The sequence below is a fragment of the Molossus molossus genome, unplaced genomic scaffold, assembly GCF_014108415.1.
Source record: "Molossus molossus isolate mMolMol1 unplaced genomic scaffold, mMolMol1.p scaffold_m16_p_13, whole genome shotgun sequence".
Taxonomy (NCBI): Eukaryota; Metazoa; Chordata; class Mammalia; order Chiroptera; family Molossidae; genus Molossus; species Molossus molossus.
Window position 1 is genome coordinate 74,578,205 of NW_023425348.1, and position 13,787 is coordinate 74,591,991.

A 13,787-nucleotide genomic window follows, 5' to 3' on the forward strand; every position below is an offset into this window, starting at 1 on the left:
GGGGATGGCTCTGGGATTCGGGGGTTGTCTTCCTTCCATCTTAAGGCTCTGCCATCCCGGGGTGTTGCGTCGTCCACATGGCTGAAGAGTGTTCACCGCCACGTCCATGTCCACAGGAAGGGGCGGCCAGAGGCGTGGCCCAGAAGCTCACACATGGTTCGGCTCGCCCCTGTCAGCCGGGGCTGTGGGGCCACACCTAGCTGGGAAGGAGGTCGGGAGGGGTGGGCGTGTGAGGCACAGCCACAGGAAGTGCCAGCCGCCGACCTGAGACACTATGATTATGCCGAGGAGGATGAGAAATGGAAACGACAAGCTGTTATGGCTGAAATTGCCCCCCCAAACCATGACCAAAACCAAATAGAGCTGACTGAGCCCAGCGTGAGGCAAGGCTGTCACGGTTCGGGAAGACGGAGTCTGCATGCGGAGCTGGGACGGGGTGGAAACCGGAGCGTCTGGGACCAGCTCCGGTGTCTGGAATCGGTTGTGCAGGTGATGGAACAGCCGGGAGGTCAAACAGCCCAGAAATTAGCAACCACAGAAAGTCACTGCACTCCCAGAACGAAGAGAACAAAGGAGGAGCCCAGAATCGGGGGCCACCGGGCAGAGCCAACACCATGGTGGATGGTGCCCAAGCGGGGCCTGCGACCACAGCAGGGACCAAGACCAGGAGGAGCTGTTGCCGCCGCTGGAGATACAGCCAGGGGCCAAAGGAGAGAATCCCTCAGCTCCCCCACCCGCCAGGGCTGCCCACTGGCCAGCACCACCCGGAAGCCCGCAGGAAGGGGATTCCTGGACGCACAGTGCCCTGCAGAGCAGAGCAGAGCGAGGGGCGGGTGGAGGGTAGATCTGAGCACAGACAGGCGGGCGCAGACCAGCACAGAGCCAGGAACACCCACGGGACCGGCCTTGGAGTGTATTATTGGAAAACTGTATTTTCTCCGGGCTAGAACTAATTAATATAACGCAGTGGGATTTGATTTTTTTATGGAAGGAGATAGAAGCCAGAGTCCTGGTTTCAGAAAAGAATAAAGTGGAAGTAGAAAACATTGGATTTGTTTCCTTTTGCTGGTGTAACAAATTACTCTACACACAGTGGCTTAAAACAAAACAAATTTAGTTTACAGTTCTGGAGAATCGGAAGTACAAAACGGTCTCACTGGGCTAAATTCAAGGAATCGGCAGAACTGTGTTCCTTCTCGAGTCTCCAGAGAGGGATCCTTTCCTGGCCGTTTCCAGCTTCTAGAGGTCCCACGTTTCTCGTGTCCTGGCCACGTCACTTTGGCCTCTGCTTCCGTAGTCACACCCTCCCCCACTGTCCTGTCTCCCTCTTGTAAGGACACTGGTGATTGTATTGAGCCCACCCAAACAATCCAAGGTAATCTCTTCATTCAAGATTCTTTAAAAAAATTTTTTTTCTTAATTGATTTTTAGAGAGAGGAAGGGAGAGAGAAATAGAAACATCGATGAGAGGGAACATCGATTGGCTGCCTCCTGCATGCCCCCCACAGGGGATCTGGCCCACGACCCAGGCATGTGTCCTGACCGGGAATCGAACAGGTGACCCCTTGGTGCATGGGTCAGTGCTCAACCGCTGAGCCACACTGGCCGGGCTTCATCTCAGGATTCTTAACTTAATCACATTTGCAAACTCCCCTTTACCATGTAAGAAACATATTCACAGGTTCTAGGGATTAAGATGTGGACATCTTTGGCAGGGTGGGGGTGGGGGTGGGGGGGCTTATTCTGCCTGCTATAATACTCATTTCATTTTTCTCCCAGGTCTGAATCTAGGACCCCAAAGACTAAATCAGCGTTGGAACGTCACATCGCCATACTACCCCCCGCAGGCCCCCCGGCAGGGTGGCCACGGCTGCCATCTGGACACTAGCACATGCTGCCCTGCAGAGGGTGTGCAGTGTGCATCCAGCACCGGCTCCTGCCGGAGGTGTTGGGTCAGTTTGGAATGATTTTGACTGCAATGAAAATCTGACTGAAATAACATTTTATTTTTTTTTAGTAACAAAAGTCTGTGGAAGACTGACGGCATTGGTTCAGTGGTTCCGTGATGTCTGGGCATCTTCATGAGTCTCACGACAATTCCCTAGTGCTTAGTGATTGGACACTGGTGGCATCGGCTGGGTCCCTGGTCCTGGGGATTTGCTGCCTTTCTTTCTTCTAATCTTGGGAAGTGAATTCCAGGAGGTGGTATGACGAGCCCCTAATCACTAGCTGTGTGCCCCAGTGCCCAGCGTCATGCCCAACGTTAAGGCAAGGAAGACGGAAGAGATGGCGTCAGTGGCTCTTGTGCAGGTTTTTCCAGACCTCCCCCCGCCGGCTTCCGCTGACGTTTCACGGGCCTGAGACAGCCACGTTGCCGTCCTGGAGGCAAGGAAGGCTGGAAAAGAAAACGCCTGGCGTTGCTAGTCTCCATAGTTGGGCGAGGGAAAAGCAGCTAGGTATTCAATTAATCAAACGGAAGAGTCTGTCACCACTGCCTTTCTTGGATTCACGTGGCTCTTCCTGTTGAATGTGACAATGAACTAGAGTTGGTTTGGGCTGATCATGTTTAGCAGGAACTTTTATGTCTTCTTCTGACTCCCATGGCAAAGCCAACTCTTTAGAAAAGCTCATGACCTCTCTGTCCGTCCTTGGTGAAACGAGGGGCCAGCAGGAGAGCAGAGTGGAGGCCCACGGCATGGATGATAACAATTGATGATGTTGCTGGTGGTGATAAAAAAAGTCCTCTGAAGTAAGTTCTGTTATTGTTCCCCTTACACAGACAAGGAGACTGAGGCTTGGAGAAGAAAAGATGCATGTCCTGTCTCTAAGTGCCACCAGTACTGAGAGTCTAACTCTTTGGTACTACACCATACCACCTTCTGGAACTCACTTTCCAAGACAAGAAGACCAAAGGACTACAAAAGCCAGAGGAGGAATGTTCCAAGATTATGATCCGAGTGATCCACCAGTGTCCAAAATGTGCTGCAGGTGCAGCATCAGTGGAGATAGGACATGACCTGGAGAGGCAACAGGCACGCCACCCACTTAGCCGGGCCTCACAGTTTATTAATTGCCTTCAGTTCAAAAGCATGTACCATGACTAGATTCCGCTCAGGCCTGTGCAAGTGGATTATTTTTAAGATAATGCAACTAGAAAACCACATCTTCCCTGTGCTTTTCATGGGTCAAGATCTGGAGGTCAAGCTCACTCATTCATTTAACAAATACTGTGGTATATATACCTCCTGTGTGCCAGGCACATCTCTGGAGGCTGAAAAGTTAGCAGGGGTCAAAATAAACAAATATCCTGCTCTCATGGAGCGTCTATATCTCTCTCTTCCAGTGGAGAGACAGACAGTACACAAGGTAAGTAGGTAGAATATAGAGATTGCTAATAGTGTTTCCACACTCCTAGCAAAGGCTTGACTTCCCTAGTCATGGTTACAAGTTTCCATCACAACTGGTTTTAAACCTGTCTAATCTATGAGTGAAACCTCTATGATCTTGGCATCAAATAAACCAAGGGCTAATTTTAAACTTGACCAACTGATGAGGGACAACTCTCTCTAATGAACACCACTCTGAAGGCCAGGCAGTCAGCCACAACCTCAAGGTGGAAGTCAGCCAGTTGCTGGTGGACTTGCTTCTGTGGACATACTTCCAAGGCTGACATCAACCCACTCCTGCCTCGAAAATCTACACAACCCAAAATACACTGTTCCCAACTACAATCTAGAAGACCAGGAGTTGGCTTTGCACTGAGGACTTTGTCTGACCAGCATGGCTCTTTCTTATTTCAACCTAAGAAAGCTTTTCAGATCTTGATGGTGAGCTCCTCCTCTGATACATCTGGAGGTCCCACTGAGATTGTTTTGAAGACCCTCAGTCCAACAGTTACACTCACCAAGTCCTCGGTGCCTCAGTTCCACTTACTTTATGGATTTCCCTGTATGTCTCATTAAAATGTCTTTGCTGAATTTATTGTCATCTTAGGATTTGTAACCAAATTGTTCTTTGTACACGGAAATTTGACCTCAGTCATTGCATAATTGCAACTTTTTTTGGAGGTGCATCCTTTGATAATATTTCTTTTACCGTGAGTCTGCTCATTTTTGTCCTTCTTGCTTGAGAAGGATACCTTTGTTTTGTTTTGTTTTGTTTTCTGGATGACCTCATTTTAACTTAATTACCTTTTTAAAGACCATATCTTCAAAAACCAGGTGTTAGTACTTCAACAGGTGAAATTTAAGGGGACCCAAGTCAGCCCATACACTTGGAACAACTGATCGTTGCGGGGAAATATCGCCATGTCTGTGTTAAGAAATTAAGGCATTTAATGATCGCTCTAGAAAATTATGAAAATATATCTTCAAAAAGCTTCTTTGATCGATCTGACGCTGAGAGCTCAGAACAAACACTGGCCGCACCCGTCTGTGTCCACAACCGCAGTTCACTAGAGCTCAGACTCCAGGACTCCGTCCCCTCTTCCTTCTGCTTTCTCCTGACTTCCCGCGGGAGTCTGTCTCAGGAAAAGGATGATCACTTTGCAAAATATCCCCTTAAAACTGCTAACCCAGAAGACCTATCTATAGAAGTTGAATTTTAACCATGGTCTAGGGCTGAACTGAGGGCTATAATTATGGTATTTTTGTAAACCTCAGGAAGAAATTGGCTGCAGAATTCAGGATTGTGTTGTACCGATCGTCCTGGGCCCCATCAGATTTATACCAACTAGTTCGCATCATTGTCAGCACCTCTAACGGTAGGTGAGGGATGATGTTAAAAGCAGCGGTGTGGGAGAGAGAAAGCGAGAACTAAATAACCCAGCTATGCCACAGTTTTTACAATGGCCCTGAACAAGGAGAATAGGAAAGATACTAAAATAAGGCAATTTCAGAAGCCTTTTCCTTGTAAAGGCAGTGGTATGCAAGTATAGGTTTACCTGCAGCTCTCTGGGGGGCCGGTGGGGGGAGCTTCACACTGTACTATGTGCAGATGTCTGTGCTGCGAAGGCTGTCACCAGGGCCGGCTCCAAGCTCCCCGCAGGATGCCTGGGGACAGAGCTGAGGGAGCTGCCTGCGGTGCCAGCCGGCCCAGCGCACCGTGGCTCCAGGGCAACCCGGGCAGACTTGGATTTGCGAACCTAACAAGAATGGGTCTACTGCCCTGGCTGGTTTGGTTCAGCAGTTTGAGCCTTGGCCCATGGACCGAAGGGTCTTGGATTTGATTCTGGTCAAGAGCACATACCTGGGTTCTGGGTTCGAATCCCAGCCCTGGTGGGGTTGTGCGGGAGGCAACCAGTCGATGTGTCTCTTTCACATCAATATTTTTTATATTTCTCTCTCTCTCTCTCTCTCTCTCCCTTCCTCCTTCCCTTCCCTCCCTCCCCCACTTCTACTCTATCTAGAAGTCAATGGAAAAAATATCCTTGGGTGAGGATTAACCCAAAAAAACAAACAAACAAAAAAACCCCAACAATGAGTCAACTGGACTCCAGGAACCTTTCAAACCCTGTTCTAGGGTAGACCCATGGCCAAAGGCAAGGGAGTCTTGGCCTCTCTTTTTTAATGTTCTCTGACCTGAAATAGGGGAGTCAGAGAAAAGGAATTGAAATAAAATTTGCCAACGTAGAAGATTTTCAATGTGTCACTTTTATAGAAATAAATAAGCTGGACATGGAAATACATCTGGCTTTTTGGATTGAACAACTGGCCCCGCGACCACAAGGTGCTCTGTGGGCTCAGAATGCAGAGTTCGCCGAAGAACCACCTGCAGAGGTCACCCGCAGAAGGACCATTGGAAGAACTAGTGTTCCGTGTTGTGTCCAAGGTGAAGAGCGACTACCCAGAGCCATCCAGGGACGGCTCTCGGACAGACATCAGCACCCACTCCCTTCTCCCAAACTCCACGTGTAGTAGTTTCTGCCCACCCAGTCCCTGCTCTGGAGTCAGAACTGACTTTTCCCTTGGTTCAGGTGAAGTTGAACCCAGCTCCTAGCCCCCTCCTCCGACCAGCTAACCGCTGACAATCACAAACTCTCACCTCTTGGTTCTAAGATGGGCAAATGTCCCAACCTAGGCCACCCAGTGTCCTCCTAGTCCACAGTTCTCAGAAAAGAAGGTATCACTTCAGTGGTTTAAGCCAGTTGCTAGGCTAGTGGGCATGTATCTGTTTCTCCTTATACCTGGGCTCACCTGTCTTTGCCTCGGCTGGGTCCCTCCTGCGTTACTTTCCCTTCTCCTCCTTCTCAGCACCTCACAGCTGCTGCCTTCTCTGGCTTCCTAGTGTCGCCCATGACCTTTGCTTCCCGTGCCCGTCCGCTGCTTCCCGGGCTCCCGCGAGAACAGAGGCCATGCTGTCTCCTGTGCTATCGTGAACCCAGTGCGTGGAATACTTTCAAGTAAGGGAATGATTTTTGTCTTTCTCTGTTTTCCATTCAAACTTGCCAAGAAGTGGGAGCTGATAAGTGGAGCCCCATCCTGTCTGTGTTCGGTCAGGCTTCCCACCCTGGTCCAGGTCATTCTGGCCAGTGTCTAGCAGGGCCACCTGTATATAAAGGACTCCTTGCAGGTACTCTAACTGTCCAGGCCTGTTCAGTGCCAATCGGCCATGATGGGAAGATTCTGACATGACCCCCCCGACGACCCCTGCCTCCTGGTCATCCTGCTCTTGGGAGGTCCCCTCCCCTTGAGTGAGGTCTGGACCTCATGACTTGCTTCTAACCCAGAGAATACAGCAACAGTGATGGGATGCCGCGTCCACGGCTCAGTTACCCTGTCTTGCTGATGTAACTCAGTTACATGTGTCTTGCTGGTGTTCTCTCTCTGGTTCTCCTACGCCTGCCCTGGTGGAGAGGACCACCCATGAAGAACTGTGGGTGACCTCCAAACGACACTGGAAACTGAACCCTACGAAGAGTTACGTGTCCCAGCGAAGGCTTCGGATGAGACCACACCTTGGCCAACACCTCGCTCCCAGCCTGTGAGACACCCTGAAGCAGAGGCCCAGCTAAGCTGTGCCTGGGTTCTGCTCCACACCAGTTATGAGATGACGATTGCTTTGAGGCACTAAGTCTGGGGATGATTTATCATGCAGCAGCAGATAGCGACACACAAGCTCGATCATACCTCATCTCGCTGTCCTTTCCACCACTGTTTCTGAATTGCTACCTTTCTTAATGCAGGTCCCCCTGAGCTGGGCCATTGAGGCAACAGAGCCAGATCCTCCTTAGAAGTGTGTGGTGTTTCAGGGGCCAGAGGCGGGGGAGGAGAGGACATGTCTGTAGGAGACACCCCTCCTGGGCCTGCATGCCCACGGAGGAGACGCGGCTCCCGGCATCCCTGGCCTCGCATGCTCTGTGGCCCCGGTGCTGAGGACAGCGACGTTGTTGCCCAGGGAACGGGTGGCAAAGCTCAGAACACAGGCCAGGAGCCAGCCGCTGCCAGGGCAGGGACAGGACGGGTTGGGGCTGAACCCTCCTTCACGCTCAGAGAGCGGCTACTGGGACCCCGCTGAAGCCAGCTGAGCTGCCTGCACTCCAGTGTGCTCCCAGGCCCCTGGCCTTGCTGGAGGGACACCTGTCCGCGGAGGAACACCCAGGATGCCTGACTCCGGCATCCCTCTGACCCTCAGTCAGAGCCGGGGCCCGGGTCTTCCCAGGAAAGGGTGGGACAGAGGCAAACCTCTTCCTGTTGTCCCCAAGCAGCTGTCTCCTTGGGAACACGCAGCACCAGAGGAGGCCTCAAACAGAGACAGGCGAAGCAGCCCTATAGAAGGAGAGTCTGTCCCCCGCCCCTCTGATCCATTGCGGGGCTCCTCAGAGAGCCGCAGGAAACCACAGGCAGGACAAAGGCCGAGGCTTCCGCCCTGCGGGCTGCTGGGTAAGCAGGTTAGGGCTGGGTTACTGCCGGGGCGGAGGGCAGAGCGGCCCCATCCCGTGGGGGTGTGAGGGCCCTTCCCTGTCGCTACCCCTGGGCTGGAGGCCAAGGTGGTGGCCTGGAGAGGGGTCCATGTGCCCCGGTGGGCCCGCAGAATCTATGACCACGCCACTGCCTTTTGTGCCGGGGGTTTCCGCCGGCAGGTGAGGGCAGCTCCCAGAGCCAAGCAGTTCACTTATTTATTTATTTTAAATCCTCACCCAAGGATATTATTTTCCATTTATCTTCAGATAGAGTCGGAGGGAAAGAGAGAGAGAGCAACATTGATGTGTGAGAGACACATCGACTGGTTGCCTCCCTCATGACCCAGACCAGGGCCAGGGGCCAAACCCCAACTGAGGTATGTGCCCTTGGCCAGAATCGAACCCGTGACTCTTTGGTCCACAGGCTGATGCTCCAACCGCTGAGCCAACCCAGCCAGGGCTGAGCAGTTTATCTTGACTGCAGCCCTCCCTCATGCATTGGGGAGATGAGGGGCCACAGGGCTGGGACTGAACCCCTCACAGGTCAGCAGTGTGACCGCGGTGAATTACACCCCTCCCGGCCGCAGTGTCCATCTGCAAATGTGCGGTAATGTGGTCACACCGGGTCATTAGCGCGAAAGGCTCCGCGGGGCTGGGACTCAGGCTGGGACCCAGGTGAGTGAGTGAGACACTTGCTCGGGCACAGAATGTAAGGGGTGCCGAGAGGCCCCACCACCAACATAAACAGTACTTTAATGTACGAGTTCTTAAAAATCAAAGTTACTGAAAAAAAGAAGTTAACGATGAACAAAGTGTCACAATTCTAAGCAAAGACAGGACCTGCTCAATAAATGGCTGTGAACATTATTAGCAACCGTTTCGACAGGCCTGGGGAGGTGGGCCAGCCCGAGCTGAAGCCCAGGTGCGCCTTGCCCTGCCGGGGTTAGACACACAGGATGGGCCCCCAGAGCCCATCCTCACACCTTCCCGTGCTGAGACCACTCGAGGCCTGTTTCCTCTCCTGGGAGGCAGGAATAACACCATCTCCACCAAAGGGTCTCTGCGATGCAGGTCCCAGCCAGAGTACCCGCTCAGTCAGGCTGTCTGTCTTTATGGTATCATTTCACAGGCGTTGGAATCGAAGTGAAAAACACCCTGAGCTGGGCTGAGGATAAAACACGCTGGCTTCCGCCCTGGCCGGTTTGGCTCAGTGGTTGGAGCCTCGGCCTGCGGTCCAGAGAGACCCGGGTTCAGTTCCCGCTAAGGGCATGTACCTCGGTTGCAGTTTGTCCCCGGCCCTGGTTGGTCGTGCGGGTGGCAGCCACTCGATGTGTCCCTTTCACATCGATGTTTCTCTCTCTCTCTCCCTCCCACTCTACCAGAACAAAAAAAATGGAAAAATGTCCTCGGGTGAGGAAAAAAAAAAGACAAACACACTGGCTTTCCTTGCAGCCCACCTGAGTCCTCCAGACACGGTGCGTCTGCCGGGCCTCGTTCGCCGAGTCCACAGCTGGCCTGGGAGCTCGGCCTGGAGCCGCCCCAGCTGCTGTGTCCGCTGCCATCTGGAGCTGAGGGAGCACAGAGAGGGCTGGTCGCCGGGGAACAGCTGGGGCGGAGGCTGCAGTCTGCTGGCTGCACTCACTTGAGATGTGTGGTTTCTGGCAAAGAACAAAATAGCATCCCCAGGGGAAAGCCGGGCGCCCTATGCCCCCCTTCTCGGCATGCAAGGATCGTGACCAGCGAGCGGCCCCCATGGCTGAGTTGTCCAGTTTGAGGAGAGCTAGGACTCCAGCAGGGCAAAGGAGGGCATTGGCTGTTTTGGGTGGACCTTGTCCTTCTGCTGCTTCTGACATCAGATGCGGGGAGAAGGGCCTCGGGCGGCAGTTATGAGTAGGTGGCAGGGTTGCTCTGCGTTCAGTGGGCTGCAGGCACCCCGGGGGCGGAAGGACTAGCTGCAGGAGAGGAGAAGCAGCGTCCGAGCAGAGTGCAGGTTCTGAACTTGCCCGTGTCTCAGAACCACCGGAGGGCTTGTTAAAGCAGAGCTCTGGTTCCATCAGGCTGGGGCATGGCCCACGGGTCCGCGTTTCTAACAAGTCCCCAGTGCCGCTGCCGAGGGTGCCACACTCCGAGGGGCGCTGGTGCCAGTGGTACTGGGCTTGGCGCCAGCAGCTGGGTTGGACCTGAACCAACTCGGCTGTCACGGCTGTGGGGTCTTTGACAACGTGGCCTCTCTGGGAATCGGTTTCTTCATCTGTCAAACAGGATGATCCTGGAGGCACCTCCCTCACGGGTGTCAAGTGAGCTGAACAAGCTGAGCGCTCAGAGCGGCGTTCACAGGCGGTGGCGACTGTGACCTGGGACGCTTAGACACTTTACACAGAGAATTAGTACATGTGTGCTTTTGTAAATAAGCAGAAGATGAGTAAAAGAAGGTCCCTATAGCCTGGCTGGTGTGGCTCAGTGGTTGAACGTCAACCTATGCACCAAAAGGTCGCCGGTTCGATTCCCGGCAGGGCACATGCCCAGGCTGTGGGCCCGATCCCCAGTGGGGGGCATGCAGGAGGTGGCCAGTCGATGTTCTCTCTCATCAATGTTTCTCTCTCTCCCTCTCCCTTCCTCTCTCTCTAACATCAATAAAGAAAAAAAATTTTTAAATAAAATAATAATAAAAAATAAGGTCCCTATGTATTCATACAAAATGCTTTCTATGAACTCACAGGGCTCACAGATCCATGGAAGCTCTTTCGTCCTCATGCCCCTGGTTGAGCAGATCGAATGGCTGCCTTTTGGAGCCTCCACTACACTGCTTGAAGTGCGGCAGGTAATTCTGCCCTGAATCGCTTCATGAGGTCCTCACTGCATAAGACACTCATCGTCATTCTCTGAAACCTGTCGAGGGAGTCTGGGGTCAGGATTTGCACACAGACCCAACAGACTCTCGATCACATGGCTACTATTTGCTTCCTTAGAGTGCCCACATTGCCCATCTGTCTAGAAGAACCTATTTAGCAGCATCTAAGTGCTCAGCCATATGGGGAGGTAAAGGTTGCCCTTGACTTCAAAGAACTTGTATCTAACTGAGGAATCAAGAGGAACATTCGATTTGCAAAGTAGTCCATAATTACAGGCCAATTAATGGTGTGGCAGAGAGTCAATGTGATTCACCAGACATTCCTTTGTCCTTCACATTTCCCAGCATCCCTTGCAGCTATATTAAGGCTGAGAGACTGGTTCTAGCCAGTGAATATGGGTGGGCATCATATACGTTACTTTTATGCTTGACCCTTATGAACATGTTCCATGATTGCTCCTTTCTTCCTCTGGCCTCGCAGTAGGGATCTTGGAAGCTACGTGTTCCGGGTGGCATTGCTCAACATGGAGAAGGACCACCCAACCACTATCAGACTGAGATGGGAGGGAGGAACAAACCCCTAATATTTCTGGTTACTGCAGCATAATAAAGTCTCTCCTGACTAGCAGAATGGGAGAGCCATCGTTGTAAACTGAGGAATTCCAGGACTGTTAGTGAGGCTTGAAATATTTTGGTGTTAAATTAGCTGAAGGTCCCATTCCAGACCTAATGCATCAAAATATTTAGGGACGGGCCCTGAGAGTCTTTCTTTGTAATGAGGTGATACTGAGGATTGGTCACAGCTGAGGGAGCCTGGAAACGTGACCTGCGAAGTCCTCCAGAAACTCTCCCGCGACCAGCACGTGACCATCGAGAGGCAGGTTGGGAGGGAAGGGGAAAGGGTTGCCTGGGCCAAATCCAGCCTCTGCCTCCTTCTAGCTGTGTAACTTTGTGTCATTTCAGTATCTACCTTGCGGAGTTGCTGTAATGATTAAATGAGTTCATGTATTCGTTACCTATTGCTGCATAACAAATTATCCCCAAAGCTGAGTGGCTTGAAATACCACCATTTATTACTTTTCATAGCTTCCGTGGGTCAGGAATTCAGGGGTGTTCTATTGGGCCGTTGTCGCTCAAGGTCTCGCACGAGGATGGCACTCAGATGTTGGCCAACGCTGCACCATCTGAAGGCTCGAGTGGGGCTGGAGGCCCCATTTCCAAGGTGGTACATTCATGTCGGTGTTGGCCAGAGACCTCAGCTCCTTTCCACACAGTGAGCCAAGACACCAAAAGGAAGCGGTGATACTTCCACACGTTGCCGCGCACGTCATTCAGTGCGGGAGGGGCGTACACAGCGGGAAGAGTAGCCGAAGGTGAGGACCATTGGGGGCCATCTTCGAGGTTGGAGAGAATGAACATTTCATCTACTATCTGAAATGCTCCAAACGATGCCCGATGTGTAATTAGCATTCAGTAAACATTAACCACTTTTATCACTGGTAGGATGACCAGTAAGCTCTAACTCAGAGCTCCGGCCCACCTACCATGTTATTGTTCTTCATGTATTCCTAACAGCTTCCCGAGTGTGAGCCAGCTCTGCACACGTGGGTGTGGTGTTGGGCTGGGCACTGGGCTCCTAAGGGACAGGACCCCATCTGGGTCCCTTGGGATCCCTAGGGTAGAAGTACTGTCATGGAGACGCTGGGAATCAGGGGAGAAAAAGTTGATTAACAACGAATTCACATAGAGGGGTGTCCCATTTAACAAGGCTTGTTCACTTTGATTATCTTCCTTACAGACAGGGGGTGGGGGTGGAAAGCACAAAGTCTGCAATGAGACCCCCTGGAAAAAGTCCCAGTTCTCATTATTACTGGGATTGTGTGACCTTGGGCAAGTTACCTAACTTCCCTGCGTCCCAGTTTTCTCGTCTGTCACCAATACTAATAATAGTTCTTACGTCACAAGGTCATTAGAATCTGTAATGTGTGAATTCAATATTCTAAACATCTAAAAGGCTCAGAATCGTGTTTAGCTCATAGCAAATGCTCAGAAATATGAGCTATTCTTCTTCCTTCTCCAATCATCCAGGGGTGAAGGTCAAGGACCAGATAAAGAAACAAAGAAATAAAGAGATGTGTGACCTCCTCAGACCCCACCCCTGACTCCTCAACAATCCCAAGACAAAGCTGATGTTAAAATGTCGCCTTCCTTCCAGGATTTCCCCCCGAACTCTCTAGTTTAATTGAGTGTGCTGGAGACACATGGTGAGCTTGACCAAAACTGTCCCCGACGCCCCGAGTCACCAGGCGAGGGCTGGGCACCTTCCTCGGCTGACTTCTGTGGCTTCAGGTGACAGGTTTCTCCCCCTGTGGTTTCTGTTTTCATCTCCCTTCCCTGGTTCCTTTTGCTTGTTTCAGACCCTCAGGAGGGGGGACAGGAGGCGGGCTGAGGGGCCAGGAAGCAGATGGAACGAGGCGGGACAGGCAGGTAGAGGAAATGAAAGGGCCCCACATCAAAGGAGAGCAGCCACCAGCTGGAGGATCCGCGTCCTCCGAGACTGGGTCTGTGCTCTAATTTGTGAGCCTTGATTAATTTCAGAATCCAAAACTAAGGGGCTGCTGGGCCTCCTGCCGAACGAAGGCGTTTGTTGAAAGGGTTCAGGGATGTGGCCAGGATACAGCCCTACAGAGAAGGACGTTCAAGGTGTGGACAGGGCAGCGAACACGACGAGCGAGGCTCAGGCTCCCAGGCGCTAGCTTCTCGGGAGGGGACAGGCCACCCAAGCCAAACGAGATCTCCCTGCAAGTGGTCAGAGGAAGCACAGGGGGAAGGTGCCGGGGTGCTGGGGTGGGCTGCGGGGACGCCTCTCTGGGAAGGCAGGGTGGGCTGAGCCCTGAGCTGCCCTGCAAGCCTGGAGAGGCACCCGGGGAGGGACAGGCCAGGCACAGGGCTTCAGCAGAGCAGAGTGAACAAAGACAGAGGCCCCGAGGGGCACAGGGGCCTTGAGGCTGGGACACGCGTGCAGTCCTTACGCGG